This window comes from Zingiber officinale, chromosome 10B (assembly GCF_018446385.1).
Source record: "Zingiber officinale cultivar Zhangliang chromosome 10B, Zo_v1.1, whole genome shotgun sequence".
NCBI lineage: Eukaryota > Viridiplantae > Streptophyta > Magnoliopsida > Zingiberales > Zingiberaceae > Zingiber > Zingiber officinale.
In genome coordinates, this window is record NC_056005.1 from 25,067,732 (window position 1) to 25,094,232 (window position 26,501).

The following is a 26,501-nucleotide window of genomic DNA, read 5'->3' on the forward strand; positions in this document are numbered from 1 at the left end:
TAATATGTAGCTAATTACCGAAGTAGACGCATGTGAAGTAAAAGAGTCAAATTTTTACTTCGCCATAAGATTACTGAAGTCTATCACCGGTTCAAAACCGGTTCAAAATCGAACCGTTTTTGAAGTAAAAAAGCTCTATTACTTCATCGAGACCAGTAGAAATACCGAAGTAGTTGATGATTTATTACTTCATAGATTATGTTGTTTGACGAAGTAAAATATTTATATGACTTCACAATTTTTGAATTTTGATGTAGTAAATGTTTAATTTTACTTTTGCATATTTGGTTTGGTCGATGTATTTATTATTGTATTATTTCATCGCAGTATAGAAGTAATAGAACATATTTTATTACAACAAAAAATTTAATGTAGCGAAGTAATTAATACGATCTACTTCACAAATTTGATCATTAGTAAAGTAAATAATTTCTTTAACTACATCACTATTTAAATTTATCGAAGTATTTTGTGTTGTATTACTCCATCATTTATTTATAGTGTCGAAGTAATTGACCATATTTTACTACAATACAATTTTAATTGACAAAAATATATATTATAATATTTTCCTACAACACAATAATTTTCACCATCAAAATTGAACAAATATATCATAAATATGTATCAAATACAATCCAGAAGTGTATTAATAAAAGACATATTTAATCATAACCAAAAAGATTTTGTATCTGTAAATCTTTAAATACAATCCAAAATTTATATCACATGCACTTAAGCAACTATATAGAAGTAGACGAATTCGCTCCATTCACTTTTGACTTCATCATACTGAGATTGATTGTAATATGTTTTATTCTTTGATATTGCAAACTGAAACATTAACAGAAGTTTGAGGGTCAGTGCAAAATAACTCAATATTTCATAAAATAAATATTTCATAAAGAAATTCACCTTCATCTCCAATTGTGAATATTCATCCAAGACTATCTTTTTCATGTACCGCATTACATGATATCTACGTTCAACACTACCATTTTGTTTTAGATTACCCTAATGAAATTGAAAATGTCATGCAATAAGTTATAATTCAAATAATAAGAATTATTAATTAATGTCTAAATACATAGTCATAGTACATACCGTCAATTGTTTAAAACCAGGTCATTTTGAAATACCTCTTGATGCATTGTATACTTTAACCCCACTACATTGTAAAAAATAGAAAGTTATTTTTTTCAACCTCTAATGAATTGAATGCATTCACAATCAACATAATCTACTACTTACTTGGTCACAATAGTTTGCCAAGCATGATCTCAGTTCCTATTAGTCAAAGAATCCAATAAATATATCATATTCTTATCTTCATTAATTATAGTCAGGATCTAATGGTACCTGCACAAATGAAAATATAATATTGACTAATATGTAGCAGAAATTGATAAATAATTAAATTCTTATCCATTGTTGTATGGGATGAAGCAGATACTATCTCTGTTCGATGCTCTCAACTGAGCAGCAATATATTGTGACAATTTACTACCTTCTTCGCCCATACCACATGTAGGTATGTGACTAGGATCCCCAAATGAGACATACTCAGCTCTATTTTCTTTCTTCTAATATTTGTAAAGGTAACTGCATGGTAATTGCAAAGTAATGACAAAGTAATGATAAATCTAAATATACCCGATGTAAACCAAAGTGAAAACATGAACAAATATTGCAAACAAATCATACCATTTGAACAAATATTATATTTAAGACATAACATACCCCATGTAAACCAAAATTTGCCTAGCACCCATCTCTTTCATCTCCATAAAATGTAAGATATCTTCTCTTAGCAACTATGTACTTTTAAGACATCCAAACATAGCTTCATCAAATTTTGTGTATGCTCTCATCTTTAGACATCAATCTCACAACATAAGAATAGATATATTTGCATGCCATCGGCAATGTTTTTTCAATTTCCTTATACTTGTCTTGATGAACATGAACATCTGAAAGAGCAAATGATTGAGGTTGCACATTCTTCTACAATATTTTAAAATATTCATATGAGTATTCAAATGATAATTAAGTTTTTTTTTTCAAATACCAACTTTTGATAGAAATTGAAGGTACCTTCTTCATTGGTAAAATTACTAACTCTTTAGGCCAAGGAACAATTGTTCCAATAGCATCATTAATAATTGTTGTTCTAGACCGAATTGGGATTGGAAGCTCTGCTCCATCATCTATGACAACATCAATAGATACCTTGAAATTCCCTCTCCCAAGTGGAACATGATGTATCAATATATTTGGTCCTCCTTCTGACAATATTGTGTCGTACGACACCACATTTTCACGTTGTTTCATGGCCAAGTAACATTTTCCCCCCTTTAAGAACAATATGAAATTGTATATAAATATCTGAATTTGAAAAAAAAGAATCAATTTGACATAAAATTGAGAAAAATAAAACCTCCAAGTTTGAAGTGCCGCATTCATAAACCTCCACATCATCTCTCCATTTTGGGTCGTTCATGTTTGAGAACTTGTTCGATATCGCAGCCTCACAAGTTTGATCATTCGATAATGCAGCGTACATTCTTTTTGCTTTTCATGAATAACCTACATCATTATATTCTTGAATTAAGTATAAAAATAATCTTGAAAGTAATAGATTAAGACCATTATATAAATCATGACAAAAGAATACCGATAGCAAAAGATATCAAAGAAAAAACATATCTTAGCTTGCTAAATCATGCACAAAGACACTTCAATGAACAACTAGTAGACAAAACTCAGTGTATTCGTCTAAAGCAACCATAAAATTAACAATCAATGGTTAATTTATATTTTCATCTAGGAAAAACTTTCAAAAGGATTTTGACTATACTCCCTACAAGTGCATCCAATTATTAATTTTAAAAATCATAATTTCTAATGTTGCAATTCTATCAAATTATTCAAGTTATCAGGATATTTTTAAATCCTGTAATGGTCACCAATTATTAATGTTACAAGATAATTTGATGTAATTGTTTCTATAAAAACTGATGTAATTGGATATACAAATGCAAGTGACCGATGAATGATTAGCATATGACCCACACAGCTATATGTTACTCATTAGTAGATAGGAAGAAAACTAACAAGAAAATATATAAGACTTGCAATTTAATAGGCATTTTAAAGGGATGTCTTTGCTAGATTTTGACACCTTAATAAATCACTAATAGTTTCAGTTTCCAAGCCAATTAAATGCAACAACATGTAAATACAAACATGCTGTAAAGTTGCAAATGTTGTAAGGGTTAAGATAAAGTGACTTACAAATGTTGTAAGGGTTAAGATAAAGATGTAAAAGCTAAAACTTATATAATCCAGAAACTTGCTATATGATGCAAACACGTTGTAAGGATGCTAAGACTTACAAATGTTGTAAGGGTTAAGATAAAGATGTAAAAGCTAAGACTTATATATTCCAGAAACTTGATATATAATGCAAACACGCTGTAAGGATGCTAAAGACATAAAAAGATAAAGATATATAAATGTTGTAAGAGTTAAGATAAAGAGACGTTTAAGTAATACATATTGGTAGGATGGGGATAGAGTAAAGTTTTTTTGCTCTACCTAACCTTGCCTATCCCACTTTGGTTGTCTTGCTTAAATAGATAACTTGTTACAATTATCAACTTCAAGTCACTAGAAAAATAAGAGATGCCAGAAACTAACCTAGTTGATGAGTTGTTAGGGTTGTAGGACCAGATCTTTTAGGGACAACGATCTCTAGCTCAAACTTCTTAAAAGCACTTGCCTTCTTCCCATGGCCAGGAAACCTCAAAGAGGGCGACCTATCGAAGGCCAATTCCCTATGACAGTGCTGCAGAGATGAAGAACACTAAGGCACAATAGAAAGTAAAGGAAACAAGGGGGTGGAGAGGGAAGAAACCTACCGTCGGTAGAAAATGTGAAGGAGAATCCTTCCGTCAGGGGGAAAGGGGAAGGAGAAGCTACCGTCAAGGGGGGATGGGAAGGAGAATCTACCGTTGGCTACCGTCGTTGGAGGGAAACGCAAAGAAAAAAACCTGAGTTTTCTTTCGGCGGAACAACGCCGAAGGAGAAGGCTACCGTTGCGATTCAGGGAGAAAACACCAAAGGAGAAGGCTATCATCAGGGGTGAACACGAGAGAGAAGGTTGTCGTTGAGTGGTCGTCGCACGTTGAGGAGAAAATGTGAGGTTGTCGTCGGGGAGAAAACACGAAGGAGAAAAATGAGATGGGATCGGTAGAATTAGGTTTTAGCTGCAGTGTTGGAAAAAAAAAGTAAACTGGTTCAAGTCATACCATAAATTTTAACACATTCACTTATTACTTCAACATTTAGACATATAAATTTTATTTTATAACTTATTACTATATTGAATATAAATTATGAAGTCAAATATCAGATAAAATTAAAAGTGAGACCCGTATTTTTAAACCTACGAAGTCTAAAATTAAATTTACTACATCAAATTTATTATAGTTAACTATCATATATTACTTAGTAATTACTAATTGCCGAAGTAAATAGTAGTGAAGTCTATTTCATATTTTGACATAGTATGTCAAAGTCATTGACAAACAAACTATATCTCAAGCAGAAATTATTCGGACCGAAGATGACAGAAGGAACCGATCTGAGCCAGCACATCAACATATTCAACTAGATTGTAAGTGATCTGAAGCGAGTTGATGTGAAGATTGAAGATGAAGACAAGGGGCTGATGTTATTGAATTTTCTACCTTCATCTCCTACGTACGAGAATTTGGTCACTACTTTAATGTGGGGTAAGGAAACTCTCAAATTGGAGGAGATTACAAGTGCATTGATAAGTTTTCACCAAAGGAAGAAAACAAGCGATGAAGTTTCTCAAAGAGAAGAACTTGTGGTAAATAGCAACTAAGAGTGTGGTAGGAGTAAATCTCGACATGGATCGGGTAATAACAACAAGGCTCGTTCAAAATCGAGAAGGAAGAAGGTGATCATGTGCTACAAATGTGGAGGCAAAGGTCATATCAAGAGAGAGACAAAGAAATATATTGTAGAGAACAAAGGTAGTTCGACAAAGATTGCAAACATAGTTGAAGAAGAAAATTCAGAGAGCAGATGGAGATATGCTATCAGTTATGTCAAGTTCAGAGCAGTTGACGGATACATGGATTTTAGACTCTACATGTTCATATCACATGACTCCAAACAAGGATTGGTTTGATACCTATAGGGAAGTGGATTCTGGTTCAGTGTTGATGGGAAACGATGCGTCATGCAAAGTTATCGGCATAGGGAATGTTAGAATCAAGATATTTGATGGTGTGATCAGAACTTTGTGTGATGTCAGATATACACAAGAGCTAAGGAAGAACTTGATCTCACTAGACACACTAGATGATATTGGTTGCAATTACAAATCAGTGAGTGGGGTGATGAAGGTCAGTAAGGGAGCTCTAATAGTAATGAAAGGGCAAAAGGTAGCAGGAAACATCTACAAGTTGATAGGAACTACAGTTGTAGGTGTAGTCTGAATCAGACAGTACAGTCTTGTGGTATATGCGGCTAGGGCATATCGATGAACGTGCGATGCTAGAACTTCACAAGAGAGATCTATTGAAGGGTATTAAGATATGCAAGCTTGAATTATGCAAATTTTGTGTTCTTGGGAAACAAAGCAAAGTGCAATTCAAGATGGCAACAAACAAGATGGAGGGAATTCTGGACTACGAATATACGGATCTCTGGGGACCAGCCAATGTAGCATCACGTGGAGGGCACTTGTATTTTATGAATTTTACTGATGATTTCTCATGAAAGGTCTAGGTATACTTTATGCGTCACAAGTCAGAAACTTTTGCAAAGTTTAAATTGTGGAAAACTGAAGTAGAGAACTAGATTGAAAGAAAGATCAAATGCCTTAGGTCAGATAATGAGATTGAGTACACAGATTCAAAGTTTTAGGAATTTTGTGAGCAGCATGGGATAATGAGATATTTCTCGATTCGCAAGACACCTCAACAGAATGGGGTAGCGGAAAGGTCGAATAGGACAATCATTGAGAAGGAAAGATGTCTTAGGTTGAATGCATGGCTTGCAAAGAATTTCTGGGTGGAAGCAGTTAACATGACATGTTATCTCATTAATAGATCACCAAGGGCAACATTAGAAGGCAAAGTATCAGAGGAAATATGGACAGGGAATCAAGTAGATTACTCCCATCTTCGAGTTTTTGAATGTCCAACCTATATGCAGATATCTAGTGAGGAAAGATCAAAGCTAGATGCAAAGTCAAAGCAGTGCATATTTCTGGGGTATCATAAAGGAGTTAAAGGCTTCAAGGTTTGGGAACCTAAGGCAAACAAGGTGGTGATTAGCAGAGATGTGGTGTTTGACGAGAAAGCTATGTTACAACGTACTCAGAAAGAAGGAAAGGAAACACCATAGAGAAACATGAAAAAAGATATTATACAGGTGGAGCTAGAGACTCATAACTCCGATGATTCTAGCTCAGAGCACACAGACCATCGCACTATAGCTGGTGGCAGAATGAGACAAGTTGTAAAACTACCCACCAGATACAGATTCGAAGACTTGGTATCTTATGCACTTATCACTAGTAGCAAAGACACTACATCTTTTCAGGAGGCAATACACAACTCTGAGAATGACAAGTGGACCGATGCTATGGCAGAGGAGATGGAGTTGTTGTATAAGAACCAAACGTGGGATCTAGTGGAAATTCCTGAAGGAGAGAAAGTTGTAGGGTGCAAGTGGATATTCAAGAAGAAAGAAGCAATATCAAAGGGAGAAGAAGCGAAGCTCAAGGCTCAGTTGGTAGCAAAGGGGTATTCATAGAGAAAGGGGATTGACTATGAAGAAATTTTCTCTCCAGTGGTAAGGCATACATCAATTAAAGTGGTGTTGGCTTTGGTGGCACATCATGATTTGTAGTTGGAGTAAATGGATGTGAAGACGATTTCTTCATAAAAATTTGGAGGAGCAGATTTTTATGTCACAATTTGAGGGATTTAGTTAGCCCGGACAAGAGCGGTTGGTTTGTAAGTTGAAGAAATCACTCTATAAATTAAAACAATCTCCTAGGCAATGGTACAAACGTTTTGATTCATGCATGATTCAAAATGGATATAGGAGATGTGAGTATGACTGCTACATATATGTGAAAAGCCTTGAAGATGAATCATTGATTTTCTTACTACTATGCATAGATGATATGCTCATTATTGCGGAGAAAATGAAATAGGTTGATAAATTAAAGAGGCTACTGAGCAAGGAATTTGACATGAAAGATTTGGGAGAGGCCAAGAAGATTCTTAGGATCGAGATTCACAAGGATAGAGCTATAGGGACATTATGGTTGTCTCAACGTAGCTATGTGGAGAAGGTGCTGGATAGGTTCAACATGAATAATGCTAAGTCAGTGAGCACACCCTGTCATATCACTTCAAGTTATCCAGTACACAGTACCAAAGATGGATGATGAGATCTAAGAGATGTCAAAGGTCTTTATGCCAGTGTAGTTGGTTGTCTAATGTATGTCATGGTTTGCATGAGACCAGATTTAGCTCAAGCAGTTAGTATGGTAAGTAAGTTTCTCTCAAATCCTAGTTGACCACATTGGGATACAATGAAATGGATTTTCATATATTTGAGAAATACAACTGATTATGACATTATGTTCAGTAGACAATCGGAAGATCCTTCAGTTGCTGGGTACGTAGATACAAACTATGCAAGAGATTTAGATAACAGGAGGTCTACTACAGGATACGTGTTCACTATGGTAGGAGGACCTATTTGTTAGAAATCTATGATTCAATCTATTGTTGCATTGTCTACTACAAAGTCTGAGTATATGGCAGCAGTTGAAGCAGCAAAGCAAGCTTTATGGCTTACAAGGTTGGTCAAAGAACTGGGTGTTCAACAAGGTGGAGTCAAGTTGTTATGCGATAGTCAGAGTGCTATCTATTTGGAAAAGAATCAAGTGTATCATGCGAGAACCAAGCACATTGATGTGAGGTTTCACAAGATCAGAGAGTTGATTGCTTCTGAGGAATTCAACTTGAGAAGGTTCACACTGTAGATAATGCTACAGATATGCTGACAAAGCTAGTGACCACAAAGAAGTTTAAGCATTGCTTGAACTTGATCCATATCTCTAGATGTTAGAGGAAGGAAGTCTAAACCTAGAGATCCAAGTGGAGCTTTATTCAGATACTCATGTTCTTCGAAGGGGTGAATATTCGCCAAGGTGAAGATTGTTGACGGGTGGCTCATATTTGGATGAGGTTAATGTGATGGATGTTATGAAAGAAAAATCTATTAAGATTTTTCATAATAAAATTCTGTTACGATTTTATATAATAGAATTTTATTACATTTTTTCATAACAATTTTCTTTTACGATTTTTCATAACAAAATTCTGTTATGATTTTACTGGGTCTGGGGTTTATGCATTATTTATAGGGATCATTGTAAACCTATTGTACAACAACAATTATAAGAATCATGTAATGTAATTCTCATGTGTAGAGAGAATTCTAATAAAGCTTCGGCCGTTTTTGTGGAGTAGGCACACCACCGAACCACGGTAACTCTTCTTCTCCTTTCTCGTATTTGCTCTCATTTTCTGCGTCTTTGTCTTATTGCTCCGCGCGATCTCTTTTCTCTCTTCCTCTTCTTCCGCATTTTAGAGGTTGAGAGGTGTTGCCCTCTTTTTGCGCAACACAAACATACTGAACAATTAATTCTAAGAAGATTATTATGCATTACGTAGTTGCTCTATAGAATGAATCAGGCCTCTAGGGCGTAGCACAAAATGGTGGACGTATAACATCTCTGGTGTAATGATCAGGAGTCGATTCTGAGGAACTGACGAACTGAAATTTACTCCACCATGCGCTTATGGCCTATGTATATGTATTTACCTCCCTGCATATCCGTGGGGTCGACACTAGAGGGGCCACTAAGGTAGCGAATCATAGACATCAATATATTACCTTTACCCTAGATTAATCATTTACATCAATATAAACATCTCTAATCTCTTAAAATAACTATCATGTCAAGATATGTTTAGTATCTTCAATTAATATAATCCAATTTTATGTACTCAATAAAAAATATATTTTGTTGACCAGTGAATAAACATTAAAGATATAAATCTATCTAAATCTTCCTTTTTAGCTAAAATCTATTCATTCTAATAAATTACTTTCCTAGTTATGCTCCATAAACCAAATCATCCATAGTCATAAGATACATGCTAGAGTAATAGTCACTAATTAAAACTTCAAGTAAACGGCTAAATAATTACTTAGGATAAAACTGAGATTAATTTACAATTTCAAAGGTCTCACATTGTAGACAAACAAGAATTAATTCTCCTACTACCCTTATTATCGCTATAGCAAATGTAGTATGAATCACATATTATGATGTTATTCTGTCTACCAATAAAGAGTGTATGTTTTTTGTAAATTTAGCATTGTACAAATTTTGATTTAGACATACATAATGTCTAATCATGAATTCAACTCATGAATTTCAATATGGCTTTTAACATGCTTAGTAAATGATGGATGCATTTACTCTGATTATTATAAATACATAAATTTTCTCATCTTGATACAACTATTAAGACGATTTCAACTTATAGGTATGTCTCTATTCACAGCTACATAAGTTATCCCATAAGTAATGCTCTTATCTCTATTTATACTTAACAAATAGAGATTATTATCCATGTAAGCGGGTCAATTTCCACCTGCCAACATGCTTATCAAGACTTTATCCAAAAATGTAACAATAATATATACACTGAATAGATCATGACATTTTCATATATCCAATTGTCTTTACAAAGTGTTACATTTTATGAAGTCCCAAAAACTTCACATATTCTTAAAAGGACTCTTTAGTCAATGACTTAGTAAAAGTATCTGCAAGTATAGCATGTGTAGAAATATACTTAGGAATTATCTTTTTCTTATCAACAATATCCCTTATAAAATTATACTTAATTTTTATGTGATTATCTTTACTGTGATATTTAGGATCCTTGGAAAAAGCTATAGGAGCTTGATTGCCACAGTACATTGCAACTGGACTCCCACTATTCTCATTAATCTTTAGATACTTCAGGAACCTTCTCAACCAGACAACTTCTTACACAGTCACTACGCAAGCCATATACTCAACTTCCATTATTGACAGTGCTACATAAGTCTGTTTCTTGTTGTTCCATGAGATAATGCCACCATTCAGTAAGAAGATATAGCCAGATGTGAATTTTCTATCATCAAGTTCTCTTTCCTAATCTGTATCTATGTAGCTTTTTAGGCTCATATTTGATCCTTGGTAATAGAGACAATAATCTATTATCCCTTTGAGATATCTAAATATTCTTTTCACCACTTTCTAGTGTCTCGATTCTTGATTTGATTAGAAACGACTAACTAAGCCAACAATATATCTAATATCAAGATGAGTACACAATATAATGTACATTAAATTACTAATAACACTGCATATAGTTTTTGCTTCATTTCAGCTATTTCTTCAAGAGTCTTGAAATACATACTTTTGCTCAGAACAATACCTCTCGCAAAAGGTGTTTGTTCAATATTACAATCAGACATATTGAAGTGTTGTAGCATCTTAGTGATATAAGCCTCTTAGGACAAACACAAAAGTCTTTTTGATCGATCTCTAATGATCTTTACTCCTAAGATGTACTCAACTTCTCTCATATCTATTATGTCAAATTATGATGAAAGCTATGATGTGACTTCTATTACAAATTTCATGTCATTTCTAGCTATTATCATATCATCAACATATAATGATAAGATAACCAACTTTCCTTTCTCCTTTCTTAGGGAAACACAATGATCCTCATTGTTCATTTTGAAACTATAAGATAAAATAACTTTATTAAATCTTATGTTCCATTGTCTTAACACTTTCTTTAGCTCATATATAAGTTTTTTAAGTCTACATATTTTATTCTTTTGGCCTTCAGCAATATAACCTTCTAGCTATGTCATATAGACTTTCCCGTTAAGATTACCATTAAGGAAAGCCATTTTTACATCTATATGATGTAATTCTAAATCAAAATGTGCTACTAGAGCCAAGATAACACGTATTGATAAAAACTTCACAACAGGAGAAAATGTTTCTTCAAAATTAATACTCTCTATTTGGGTATATCCGTTTGAAACCAATTAATCTTTGTATCGATTAATCAATCTATCTACTTTCTTCTTGATTTTGAGAATCCACTTATTCCTAATAGTCATTCGGCCCGGAGAAAAATCGACTAAATCTCAAACTTGATTCTTTCTCATAAACTCCATTTCCTTATCCATTGGAATTTTTTATTTTTCTTTAATTAAGCATCTCAATGGTTCCTTAAATGTTCGAGATTCCTCAACTGTTCGAGATTCCACAACTGGGAGAATCATTAACGCCTCATTCTCAATATCAAACCTTCTTCGAGAAATAATCTCATGACTACTTCTTTGTAGGTTAGACTATTGAGAAACTAACTAATTCATTAGAAAATCACTCCTACTAGATTGACTACATTCAGGCATCTCTCATGATACCTCATCCATTGATAAAGTAACATTATCCTCATCCTCTATTATAAATAAAGGGATTGTTTTATCAACTACACCTTTTGTTGGGAACTCAATTTTTAAAAAAGTAGCATTTCTTGACTCTATTTCAAAGATAGTTTTATCTTATTGTCACCAATGAAGATATAACCCTTAGAAATATCAGAATACCCTATAAAGATACACTTTTTATCTCTGGGTCCTAATTTTTCATATTTGTGAGTCTTATTATGAAAATAAGCAGCTAACCCGCAAGGTTTCAGATTACTTTAATCTAGCTTTTTGCCTATCTAACGTTCATATGAAATAGATGGAATAAATTTAGAAGGTACTCAGTTAAGTATATAGATTGCATCTAATAATGCATCTTCCCAATAGAAAATTAGCAAATTAGCTTAAACCATCATAAATCTAACCATATATAGAAGAGTTTTTTGACACAATTTGTACTAATGGTCTAACTCAGATTTTGATGAATGACAAGTGAGTTAAATTAGGTGTTATTATGATCTAATGAATTTATCGAGTGTGTAGGGTTGACTAACCTGACTGGTTAAGAGGACCTGACACCAGGCAAGAAAACTAATTGGGATGTGTGATTTCCGATTGGTGAAGTCCAGTTGTGGGATTCTAGCAAGAGGTCAGGATGTTTGATTTCCGACAAGAAGAAGTTCAGATGTGTGATTCCGGCAGGAAGACTTGGTGGGTCAAAATAACATCAAGGAGCTAACTTGACACATAGTAAGTGAAGGTAAGTCACTGGAGGAGAGAGACTAAGTGAGGACGCACCTCGATTGAGGGGACAGTAGGTGTCGGTCCAATTTAGGTCCATTTCGAAAATCTAAATTGAGACTCTGACTAGATTCTGGTCTAGAGGACAGGGTCTAAGTCATAAATTAATTATATTATTATTGTGATAATTTTATTTTATAGGTTAGATATTGTCGTATTAGACTAACCTAACTTACAGGAAAAAAGGAGCAAAAAAGGCCTCGGGTGAACAGTGCATGAGGCTCCTTCAAGCATTGGAAGGTGCATTCGGTACTGTTCATAGAAGGCGCCTTCAATGATATGGAAGGCGCCTTCCAATATATAAAATTCAGACTTTATTAATGATAATGAGTAGTGAATTTAGGATGAAGTTTTGCCTATGGAAGGCACCTTTAAAGCTATAGAAGGCACCTTCCACACTCTTTATAAGGGTGTCTCAACCAAGCATTCTTCAACAACTTTATGCAAGCTTCTACCGTCCAATTATCTTTTCCACTACTCTGGCTTATTGCTGTTGCCTTGCTATGAGTCTACTACACCCAACTATCACTGAGAAGCCATCCAAACACTAAGCTTAAGCCAACAATCTACAAACATGTTTGGTAACAAAAGCTTAAAGTTCTGTACTTAATTTTTGCAAACAGAAAGTGTATCTTGTTATACTATTCTAATTCTTTTTGTACTCGATCCCCTCTTCCAGCAGTTCTAGAAGAGGTAATTAGTGGATTACTCATCGATAGGTCCATAGGACCTGAGTCTTGGAGTAAGAGTTTTGGAAGGCTTTAAACCAAGTAAAACTAAACTTGTTCCTTTACTTTTTTTTGTTTATGTTTATGTTTTTTCGCTGTGTACTTAAGTTTGATTCCAAAACTCAAAAGAAAAGTTTCTCAAAACCACATGATTCACCCCCTCTCACGTGGATCCATCAAGTGGTATTAGAGTCAAGTTCTGCTCTGAATTGGTGCAACCACTACTTAAGTCGAGGGAACCGTTCTTTTTCGGATTTCAGTTTTTTGTATTCTATTTGAATTGGTAAAATTTATCTCTTCATATAATCATTTCTTGTTTGGTTTTTATTCAAAATTGGTGTAACACCACTCGAGTCATTAACTTTTTTTTTAAAGGCACTACTAATCCAAGACCAAGTCTTGGTATCTTCTTATAGTTTTCTATTTCAGTGATCAATAGCCCAACTTGAGGGATTTAACACTGCTCATCCCCTCTCTTTAATAGAAACAATTTTCCATATTGGAAGAAGAGGATGGAGGTTTACTTAAAGATGGGCATCAAGCAATGGTTCCCCAACCGACGAGGGTACCGGGCACCTGTAGACGAAGCAACTAAAGTACCCCTCGATCCAGAAAGATGGAGTCCAGAGGAAAAGAAGAAAGCCCAGATCGACTCAAAAGCGTTGAACATGATCTAGTGAGGACTCACGAAAGAAGAACTCAACTGAGTCGGTCAGCATAAGAACACAAAAGAGCTTTGGGACAAGCTCATCGGACTACACAAAGGAACTACCAACTCAAGGGTAACGAAGAGTGGTATACTATTGAATTCTTTATTTAACATTAAAATGCAGGACGGATTGGAAGTTGATGAACCAAAGCAAACTAGCTACCTCATGGCAACCAGAGGTGAATCAAACCAAGAAGAAGAGCTTGAATATGAGTCGAGCAATGGATCTGCATCCGGTTTAGACAAACCAACTAGGGGTAACATTTAATTATACTATAATTTTTTTCAAAATTATTTCTTGCTTAAATAAAAAATTAACAAAAATTGAGGAAAACACTAAACTCCTCCTTAAGGAACAACTGAGCTTAATCTCTTTAACTGACCAAGTTCAAGACAGAAAATCAACTCAAGTTACAAATCTTAAGGAAGAAAATTCTGTCTTGAAAAGTCAAGTTGAAGAGTTAAAGGAACAGTTGGAAAAATTTAACTCAGGATCCAAGTATCTAAATATGATACTTGGATCCCAAAGAGCTATGTACAATAAAATCTGACTTGGATACACGTCCAAATCTACATTTAAATCATTTCTAACTCTAACTCAATATAAAAAAATTAACTAAAGCTTGTATTCCGAAAGCGTGCCTAACCACAGAAATAGGACTCAATCAATACTATGTACCAAAAAATAAAATTCACTACATAAATAAAAATAAATCAAATAACTTAATCTCAATCTCAAAAATTAAACCTTTAAAAATAAATTCAAACCAAAAGAATAAAATCAAATCAAATAAACCTAAATTAAATAAAAATAAAATTAATCTAAACTTAAACTATAACTAAATCTATTATAACTATAAAGTAAATTGACACAAACCTAAAACCTAAACTCAAAGTTTAATAATTCAGGGGAGGCTCCCAATTAGTTGGCACTTCCAAAATAATAATTTACCTAACTGGGTAATTAGGAATAGGATAAATAGGGACAAAAGTTTAACTTAATAAATGATACTGCAGAAGTTTTGGATGATAGTAGGTTAGGGAAGCTCTATCTATGCATATTTAGAAAGATATGACTTCGACCTGGTGCATTTGACTTAGTGGAACTAACTGAAGTTACCCCTTACTAATCATAATTGGTTAAATCAAAGTTTTGTATTAAGTTAAGTGGATAGAACTATTTAAAAAATTTTAAAGGCATGGTTATTGTAATAACGCCGAGGTGGCTCACTACAGCTTAGACATTTATCCAAAGAATGTTTGTTTGTTGAACTTAAAGCTAAACTTGAATCTAACACAAGTTAAACTAAACCATAAAAGTCAACTTTGTTGGAGTGTATACTAAAAGTCTAGCTTTTGTAAACATTTATTTTTGAAATAAAAGAATCACATTGGTCAAATGTCTATATTTATTTGTTAAATATAGTTGTTCAATTAATTTATAAAGTAGATAACATGGTGTGTGGTGTCACACACAGAAGATCATGTTATCAGCTCTTTATAAATTATAAACAGTTGCTCACGACTAAGATGAAAAGGAACAAACCATTGGTATAGTCGTAGTGTAATTAGGTATTAGTTTATCTTGACTAATAAATTACACTAGTACACTCTAAGTGTATTGAGTAGGACCATTTTAGGTAAGTTCTTTTTATACTGTCTTAATAAAAGAACTAGACCTTAGTTATTATGGAAGTGTGTACTCCTAATCCTAATATAATAACAAGTATTTATATTTAGTATCTATTTCTTTAACTTATCAAATAGTGAGATTTAGCTTGATATATCAATAGGCCCGATAAGTTGGGAAATGATATTACTTATAGTGTGTGTTGTTGATTATAGAAGGAAACTGTGTCCTAGTAATCTAGGTTGAGAATGCCCCCAAGAGGAGCTCATAAGGATTGTCGTAAACCCTGCAGTCCGACATGACAATGAGGTTGAGTGGTACTACTCTTGGACTTAGATATTAATTAAGTGAGTTGTCAGTAACTTACTTAATTAGTGAGCATTCGTTATCTTAAACACAGGGAAACTAACACACTCATGATAAGAAGGAGCCCATAAATGTAATTTGAGATTGGTGCGGTAGTGCAACAATAACTCTCTAGTGGAATGAGTTATTGTTGATGAACTTGAGTTGTGTGTTCGGGGCGAACACGGGATATTCAAGCTCATCGGAAGGCCAAAACTAATTTATCCTCTAGGTCCCTGTCGTAGCTTCATTAAAACCTCAAGTCCATCCAAATATAAGTTCATCTTAGTGTCCAAGAAAGGGGTCGGTCCAATGCTTAGTGACCAAGCAAGGGTCGGCCACAACCTCCTCTATGGGGGTCGGCCCTATTGCTAGGTCTCTAGAGCTACTCAGTGGTCAGTTTTTGACAACACTACCTTCAGGAGAAATCATAGCATCCACGCACTGGCTCCGAGCAGTGTCAATTATTATAGCAGACAGAGAGCTTTTCGGTGATCTGATAGTGCTAGATATGACTGACTACAACGTCATCTTGGGAATGGACTTTCTGATCAAGTACGGTGCCTCCATAGAGTGCAGTTTGGGTACATAGGAGAACCAAAGAGAAAAGCCAAGAAGTTTCTCTCAGCTCGGAAAGCAGAGAAACTACTTGATTCAGGATGTACGGGATTCTTAGCACATGTAGTCAGTACCAGTCAGGACAAGGACCAAAAGCTAGAGGAGATCCGAGTTGTATGTGACTACCAGCCTTCCCGAGGAGTTACGGTGCTAGCACCGGGAGATTGAATTTGAGATGTAACTTATTCCCTGACAAATCTCGTCTCCAAAGCACCCTACCGCGTGGCTCCAGTGACTGAAGGAACTCGTGAGCAACTCAAGAGTCGCCGATAAGGGCTTATCGCCTAGTCACTCACCACGGGAGCCTGTATTGTTTGTGAAGAAGAAGGGCGGGAGCATGCCTGTGTATAGATTACCGAGCATTAAACCAAGTCACGATTAAACGGTACCCTCCTTGTAGATGACACCCGATCGGCTAAAGGAGCGGCGGTGTTACGTAAAATAGATCTCAGATCGGGATATCACCGAGTTAGAGTTAAAGAAGGTGATATACCCAAGACGACTTTCAAGACCAGATACGGACATTATGAGTTCGTAGTCACGCCCTTTGGCATAACGAATGCTCCATACTTTCATGGACCTCGTGAGCAGAGTATTTGGAGAATACTTAGATAAGTTTGTTATCGTGTTCATCGACGACATTCTTATCTATTCCAAATCGGGAGGAACACGCAGAGCACCAGAAGATAGTAGAACCAGCTGAACGCCAAGTTCACGAAATGTGAATTCTGCTCGATCAGGTATCCTTTCCGGGTCACATCATCTCCAAGGATGGTATTATGGTAGACCCAGAAGATAGAGGTCGTGAGTAATCGAAAAGATCTAAGAATGCCGTGAGATCAAGCTTTACGGGACTAGCAGACTATTACGTAAAATTTTAGAGGATTTCTCAGATAGCCTCCCACCAATGACCTCACCGAAAAGAAAAAATTTCAGGACGGAGGAGAGAAGCCATGGAGCTCAAAAGAAGATTGACCAACAGACCCATTCGACCGCCGGAAAACACATGACTTTGATATTTACGATGCTCTAAATTGGGACTAGAGCGACTTGATGCAAATGGTAAAATGATCGCCTATGCCTCCAGACAACTCAAGGACTATGAGAGGAACTACCCTACTGATAACCTTGAGCTTGCAGCAGTTGTCTTCGCCCTCAAAATTTGGAGACAATACTTATATGGAGCTCAATGCAGAGTGTATACAGATCATCAGAGTCTGAAGTACTTCTTCACTCAGAAGGATCTGAATATACGACAGCGTAGATGGCTCGAGCTGGTCAAAGACTATGACAAAGACATCCTCTACCACCCAGGAAAGGCTAATAAGGTGGCAGATGCACTTAGCAGGAAGTCCAGTGCCACCTTACTATCCCTAGCAACCATGTTACTGCCCTTACAAAAGGAGATTGCAGATTTCGGTCTCGAACTAATAGTTGGGCAACTCTCTACTATGACATTAGCATCTACCCTACTTGGTGACATCCAGACAGCTCAGAACCAGGACCCTGAAATTCATAAAATCAAGCAAGGGTTAGCAGAATCAAAAAGTGGAGAGTTCAGAGTATCCGATAGTGGGGTATTGTATTTTGGTGACAGACTATGTGTTCTGGATCAGGAGGAACTACGAAGGAAGATTCTAGACAAGGCTCACAGGACTCCTTATGCGATGCATCCTGGTTCCACCAAGATGTACCAAGACCTAAAGAGACATTTTTGGTGGCCTGGGATGAAAAGAGACATCGCTAGATATGTTAGTACCTGTCTAACCTGCCAGAGAGTCAAGGCAGAACACCAGAGGCCAGGAGGAGTTCTGCAGCCTATTCAGATCCCAGAATGGAAGTGGGGGGATGTTTCTATGGATTTTATAGTGGGACTACCCAAAACCACTAATGGTTTTGATGCCATTTGGGTAATAGTCGATAGATTAACTAAATCAACACACTTCTTAGCTATCAGGATATCCTACTCCATGGAGCAACTAGCTCAGTTGTATCTCAAAGAGCACCCTATGACTACACGGACCGATCATTTTGCATGGACAAGAGATCACATCATTCTAGAACCGGCACAAGGCGACGAAAGAGTACGAGGGGGCTTTACAGTCGCCGAGGGTGTCCGGTGCGCCGACGGCGGCCTTCACGCAGACCTCGACGGCTTTATCAGAGACGACGGCTGCCATTGTTCGGCGAGGCGGAGGGTACTGAGCTCCGGATCGTGCGCACGCGACGGATGTGAGACAGCAACTAGAACTCGATGATGGTCTAGAGAATTCTAGTCGATGCATTTTAAACAGACCAATTTGCGTGGTGTGCTACTCCTCGGAGTTTGGTTCGAGGATACAGTATTCCTCCGAGTGGCTCCCATGAAGGGAGTAATGCGTTTTTGGAAGAAGGGCAAATTAAGTCCCAGATATGTGGGACCATACCTTATCATTAGAAGAGTTGACAAGGTGGCATATGAGCTAGAGCTACCCCAGGAGATGTCAGCTATCCATAATGTATTTCATGTCTCTATGCTGAAGAAGCATACCCCAGATGTCACCCAAGTGATTGAGCCCCAATCGGTACAAATCGGTGAAGACCTCAGCTATGACAGTCAGCCTATTCAGATAATAGACCGAGCAGTTAAGAAATTACGGAATAAGGAGGTACCATTAGTAAAAGTTTTTAAATGGTAAAATCACACAACAGAAGAGGCAACGTGGGAGACAGAAGCTAGTATGAGACGGAAGTACCCAGAGTTATTCTAAGTTCGAGGATGAACTTTTTATAAGGTATGGGGGATTGTAACGCTCGAAAATTCTCAAATTAATTTCAGAAATATTCTATTAATTTTCTAGAATTTTAGGATATTTTTATGGAATTTTTAGAATAACCGAAGTAGCAAAATTAAACAAAAACGTAAAACAGCCTAAGCGGGAATTGAACCCGCGACCTATGGACTCTATGACATATAGGGTGATTTTAATAACCAAGGGGCCCCAGCAGAGGTGTGCTGAAAGAAGAGGAGAGAAATTATATTTATAATCTAGTTGGGGCGTATTTACCACTTAATATAAATAGGGAAATTAAGTGGAGAGTTATTATTTTGGATCGGAAACTCTCTTCCCTCACCCACACACGCCGCCCCCTCCTTCTCCTTCACCCTCTCGGCGCACAAGTCCAAGGAAAACCTAGGGTTCCATCCCTAGGGCCATAGGAGCACCGTCCGGTGACAACTCTGGCACAAGGACGCTCCCCTCCGCGAGAAGAAAGCGTAGACGTAAGAGGATCGCTGAAAAGATCATCTTCTCCGGAAACCTAGCGATCGGATTGTAAGGAAACTTAGCGCAGGATGTAAGTAACCCTTCACCTGCAGTATAAGTAGCTAATTGTATGTTTTTATGCCTTAGTTCGCATTTATGTGCTCAGTTTAGCCATATGCAGAATTAGAGCACACTAAGTGCTCGATAAAATGCCTAGTATAGTTAAATGCTACAGTAAGCATTTTAATAGCTTAGTTAAATGCCCTAGATGCATTTTAAATAGCATACATAGCCTTGCTTCAGTTGATATAGGACTACAGTCCAATGGGTGGGCTCCCATAGTCGCCTCTAGGTTCAGATAACCTAGTAAAAGCAAGATAAGATAAATCAGTTTATAACCAATATTTTACTTTTATCAGTGGCACTGTACTGGGCTTCAGTTGTCCTTGGGTTGGGCTCCCACAGTCGTCCCTAGGTTTAGATAACCTAGTAACTCTACTAGATTCGGGACTTGCTACCCCAGACCTAGTTAGGGATGCGCGCATAGCAAGTACAGTTGTCGGGCCCATCAGCAGCATGTTTATTATTTTTATCTATCTATGAAAATAGTTTTCAAACTTCACAACCCAGATATGTGAATACAGCTTAGCTTCAGTTTAGTTTTCTTGTTGTTATAACAAATAGCTTAGCTTATGTATTGATTTAGTTAGCTTGTTGATACAATGAATAGCTTTTTGTTCAGTATTTGTTTAGTATGACTTAATTGTCGATATGCCATGTTTTAGCATTTTCAGCATGATCATCAGCATTATTTCAAATAGCATCCTTGAAAGCATAATTTCTTCGAATGCATGTTTTGTGAGGTAGATGGTTTCTTACTAAGTTCCCAAGCTTATAGTTTCATTTTCCTTATACTGCAGATAAAGGTAAAGGGAAGATAGATTAGAGGAGGCTGGAGGGCAATGCAACCAGATGTGTGTGGAAAGGAACTTGGAATAAAGATTCTTGAGGATTAGCCCATCTAAAGACTTAGTATTTCGGATCTTGTTACTTTTCTGCATTTTTAGGATATTAAGTATTGTGAAATATGAAAGTATGTACCATGCCATACCTAGACTTCTAGTTACCTTGACGTTAGTAATAAACCATGAACAATGACAGTAGTGGCATACTTAGAACTCTTGTGATTAGTTTCTAGTTGATACATTCACATCTTATTTGGATTAGTAGTGAAATGCAGTAGGAATTGCAGAGATCAGAGCTCCAATCGATCGGTTGATCGATTGGAGGGTCCCCAATCGATCAGCCGATCGATTGGGAGGTGATCTGCTGCGTACAGAGAGCTGATGAATCGATCAGCTGATCGATCGACCATGGATCGATCAGCCAATCGATCGGGAATTGAAATTCCGCGAACAGAGAGCTTCTTAATCGATCTCTGGATCGATTGGCCAGGCTAGATCGATCAGTCGATCGATCCAGACGGAACCTCCATGCACAGTAGCACGTTGAATCGATCAGTGGATCGATCAAACCAATTCAATCGATCAGCCGATCGATTGGAATGTCTGATTTCAGCTTTTTGAACAAATAGAAAGTTTATGTTCCATTCTTTAGCATATGTATAACTTCAGAAGTGTATTCTGAATGTAAACCCCCGATTTTATGGTAAACAATAGAATTGTTTAAATTAGCTCAACTTTTCCGCACAAAATAGTTTAGCATAATGTAACCCCGGCCTTACAGCCTAGACAGTAGGAGGCAGGGCGTTACAATAGTAGCCTTTTACTTATTTCTTTTAAGTTGTTAATTCTGTTTTAATTGCTTTATTAATCTGAGTTGAAAGTCGAGAAAGATGCTTGTTTTAGTATTTCAGGCAACATAACCCTCTCCAACCGGCCTACCTGGACCAACAAGTGGTATCAGAGCCTAACAGCTTCAGGAGGACTAACCGCCAAATGAAGCACACGAGATGGTCGGATCAAGCATCCACCCACCAAAGTTCGAGGGGGATTTCACCAATTGGAAAAAGAAGATGGCGATATTTTTCAAAACTGATTTCGATTTACTTTTAATAATAGAATTTGATTTTGTAGCACCCAAAGGTAAAGAAAAATACCACTGGACCAAAAGGGAGCAGGTTGATTTCGTGGTAAACGACAAAGCAGAGTTCCATCTACTAAGCATTCTACCGCCATAAGAATTCAACTGGATCAGAGCCTACGAGTTTGCGAAGGAGCTCTGGGAGAAATTCTTGGAACTACACGAAGAAACCTCAGAGGTGAAACTCGTGAGATGGGATCTGCTTAGAAACCAGATCAACAACATCAAACTGGAACAAGGTAAAACCGTTACACACCTTCATTCAAGGATCACGGAGCTCATCACTGGACTCACGAATCTAAAAAAAAAATGTAAGTAACTGAGATTCGCTAAGATACGCGCTTAACGCATTCCTTAGAAATACTAAATGTGCATCATTAGTAGATGCTTATTACATATCTAAGGATTTAGATTCAACTACTTTAGAAGAATTATTTTCTACTTTTGAAATCCATGAAACAAGATGTGTAGATCCGAAGAATGAGCTAAAGCACAACATTGCCTTTAAGGCAACGATGGACGTACAAGATTCAGAATCCTCTTTTGATAATAACAAAATGGTAATGATGGTAAGATAATTTAAAAAGTTATTTAAATCTAGAAAATCTAACCATCTACAGGGTAGAAAAAAAAGAACAATCAGATGCTACCACTGCAATGAAGAAGATCATGTAAAAGACAACTGCCCTAAATTGAAGAACAAGGACAAAGGCAAGGACAAGAAGCATGCCCAAACAAACAAATACAAGACCCTTAAGGTGACGTGGGATGAAACGTCGTCTAAATCAGAGGTTGAAGCCTTTTCCGGACTTGCGTTGATGGCAAGTCATCAAGAAGACTAACACAAAGCAAGCTCGTCCGAAATGAGCATCGATGAAGGGGGAGCTACATTAGAAGAAAGTATCGTATACCTTGGCTCTGATACTAAAATTATTATCACGCCCCAGGTAGTTCCTGCCAGAAGAAATTTCGACAACATCTCCCCTATACGGGTGACAATATGAAACCATACTACATGGCCTCAGGGCCATATATATCTAGGCCAACACGACCGGAACAATAATAATAAAAATAACAAGCAAACCACGCAGTTGATATATTTTAACCTCTGGCTGACACAATCATGCAGTTTATATTAACTAAAACCTACTCCACTACAACGATGGAAAACTTAAAACCACAACAGAGAAACCAACGCAACAGAAAAATAAGTGCAGTAGACCAAAACTCGATAAAAACCCTCGAGTACAATCACACATCACAAGTATATAGAAAAATACATAACAAGTAAATCAACACAAAAACAAGGAACCAAGTCCGTAAGCATAAAATCATCGCGATACGAAGTGGGGACTAGTGACTAGAACCTCCTAATGGCCTCAACCTGAATTAGATATAATCAACAGGCTGAGTCCAGCGGGTATCGGGCTGACATGCATAATAAGAAATAAGTAATAGTAATAAATATGTGTACAGTCTCTTGGAGTAATGGGAAAATGTAAAACTGTAAGAAAATGAGAAGTTGTACTCACCAGGACCTTCTATCAGAATAATAAGGTCGTCAGACCAAAGGTAACATATCCCTATATGCATGTCAGACATGTGCATCCATCCAATATGCAGCAAACAAAAGCAATAAATGCAATCATGCATATGATGCCAATGACATGTCCTGGTCACCCCTGACGTCAGTCAGCCATCTCACACACGATGGTAAGATCGAGTGGGTAAGGCTATGACAACTGTGCACTCTGCCATCACTGCTCCTGATGAGTGACCGAGTGGACAGGATGTTGTCGGAATACACCTATCCTCCTACCCCAAATCATAAGTGGGGGAGCTCAATACTCTCATCTCCCTGAGACAATCCAGAGGAGGGATCCCTGATGTGCTACCACGCTGCATCACGCTACCCATGAGTGGACCAGCGGAGCACTGACAGAGCAAACTGCCACACACCCTGCCTGATATACCACTAACCCATGAGTGGTTGTGTGTGCAGATCCATGTAACTGGCGATGAGCTCAATAATAATTGGGCTACCAATCGCACAAAATACAATCATGCAAGATGGTGCATGACACTAAGCATGCAAATCCTGACCATATCTACCTCCATAAAACATGTACCAAAAATAAATGGATCAAATAAACAGGTCTATGTACACGGGTCAGATATGGTAAATGTCTAGTCCGTTGTATCATAAGGCACGGTATGTCACTACCTCTATGAGCATAAATAATCATGGCAATAAACAAGAGGGTATAAAACATAAATGCAGAACAGATAAAAGCATGCAACAGGTATCATGTAGTGACATACCAAAGCAAAGATAACATAATTATTACTAGAGGCTTAACCGACTACATATATCAACATGATATTATCAAAAGAGATAAGTCAAGGTACCTGCCTCAAAAAGTGAAGATTGTCTCCAAAATAGACCCCACGTCGAGACACTGTCTCGAATCAAAGTCCTGTAATATCAAACATATACGAATTTAGCTACTCCCACATATAACAAATAGCTAAATCAAATTCTAATTTACCTAGAATCCTAATTAATTATAACCCCATGTTCAATTAGGGTTAGTTTCCCTAACCCTAATTATCATATCCATCTAATATCAATTTCTTGATTAAATTGGGTTCAACCCTAATTATCCCATTAGATTTAAATCTATATTTAAATCAACTAAATCTCACCTAATATAAATCTATCATCGAACCATATAATCCAATTAATCATAACCAGAATAACCTCATTCTGACATTAACCAATTCATAAGAACTCACCCAAATCCAAGATGGTCGCTGATAGCTCACGATCGAAGGGGTTCCTTGCCCAAAACAGAATAATTGATGCTGTGGATCACCAGCGAACAGTGTTGGCTAAGCTACAAAGGCTGCAGACAAACAATCACAACCTCCAACTATAAATTAAACTCGCATCACTACCAATCTGATATCATACTTACATTACTCCAACTCGAAATCCTCAGCCAGTGATCCACAGCTAGAGAACCCATTGCCGAAATTGATTGTTGCAGCGAGATGGAGTTGCAGATTTCCAGAACAAACACCCCTAACTGGTAGTTTCCCTCTCTAGAGGAAATCAGCGCAGTGAAGAGAGGAGAGGCGTCGGCTCCACCAGGAGGTGCCGGGCGGTTCTGGGCGGTGTCGGTCGATTGGCGATGGCAGTAGCCAGAGGCAAGCGGGAGATGGCTAGGGCATGGCTCGCTGCCCTTGGTTGAAGATCGTACCGTGGAGAGGTGCCGCAGCTGGCGACCGGTGTTGATCGTTGCAACCAGGGTGATGCGAGAGTTGGACGGATCTAGGGCTCAGCGGTGATCAGCTCTAGGGCCCGAACAGCCGGTATCGAGCCACGAGGATCAGGGACGACGAGTAGAGGCGGAGGAGATGAGCCGAGAAGGGGGCTAGGGCACGGAAGAAGGGGAAGAGGAAGAAGGGGAAGAGGAAAAGGGGAGGACTTGAAGCTTCCGTCGGCAGTGGCTCACGCGTCGTCAGCGCTTGGGTAGGGACGGAAGAGAAGAGAGGAAGAGGAAGGGGGAAATGATCAGATTCGTCGCCACGTGAGGGAGAAGGAGAGAAAGGGTCGCGAGAGGGGAGAAGGAGAGGGGATTGGGCGTTTAGGGCACGGGTGAGAACGAAGGGAAAGAGGAAAAGAAAAAGAAAAGAAAAAGAAAATTTCAACTTTTCCTCGTTAAATTGGGGTACCTTAAACAGACTTTCCCGTGGCTCATTATTTATCCCCATAACCTACACCATACAGTCTCCAAAAAATTCTTAGAAAATTTCTAAAAATTCCAAAAATTCCGTTAAGCTTATTCCTCAATTTAACCTTATTATTTAATTAATATTTGTTGTCGTATTTTACAATTTTGATCAAACACTAATTGGATCCATCTACTTAACCTGACTAACAAAGTAAACACTGTTATCTTCTAATAGTTAATTAGTAACTGTAATTAACTAACAGTTAAATATTTAAGGGTCAAATCTTTTAGATGAATAATTTTTTTATATATCCGATTTAGGGGAGGATAATCAAAAAATAATTTTCAAATATATTTATTTCCTTTCTCTTTTTGAAACATACTTTCAAAATTAATTTTATGATACTTGCTTTCCAAAATTCTTATACCTTTTCAAACTATCTAGTTCGAAAATTATAAGTTGAAAAATATTTTGAATAATATGGCGAGAAAGCACTTTGAAAATTGTAAGTTGAAAAAAAATAATAAAGGATATTTTCAGAACACACTATCCCTTTCACTTGGAAAAACCTTTTCAAAACTATTTTGTAAAGTAAATATTTTCAAAATAATTATTTTGCTTGACAACTAGTTTGCAAATATTTAAAATGTTAAAAATCTTTGGAACTCTTTAAAACTTATTTTGAAACTGCTGCAAAAGCTACTTAAAATTATTTTACAAAAGTCCTTTGCAAACCCCTCTTAAAATATTTTATTTGAAAAATACTTTTATATATATATATATATATATATATATATACTACAACAAAAATGGCAAATGACAACGAATATTTTTCATTGTTGTAGGATAAAAAAAATCATTGTAACTGATGCCATTATAAAATACATTGCCCTACGATAACGGTTTTGAATCCATTGTCTTGGTAGACATTCGACCATGGTTTTAATCTG

The 26,501-nt window shown here is 36.8% G+C and overlaps 1 long non-coding RNA gene across 8 annotated transcripts; it reads right to left on the bottom strand.

The window, feature by feature from the left end:
- Window positions 1-649: 649 nt before the first annotated feature.
- Window positions 650-25,479, bottom strand: LOC122029779. 8 transcript variants are annotated; one of them, XR_006125185.1, is made up of 10 exons: window positions 24,792-25,479; window positions 24,610-24,719; window positions 24,223-24,290; window positions 2,438-2,586; window positions 2,095-2,352; window positions 1,508-1,970; window positions 1,252-1,359; window positions 1,105-1,168; window positions 916-1,014; window positions 650-834 (listed from the first exon to the last, which is right to left on the bottom strand). It is a non-coding gene; the product is annotated as an uncharacterized LOC122029779 (long non-coding RNA). The 8 variants fall into 8 exon arrangements; XR_006125182.1 differs by having other exon boundaries at window positions 1,508-2,004; XR_006125184.1 differs by having other exon boundaries at window positions 1,508-1,602; window positions 1,741-2,352.
- Between the last annotated feature and the right edge of the window lie 1,022 nt (window positions 25,480-26,501).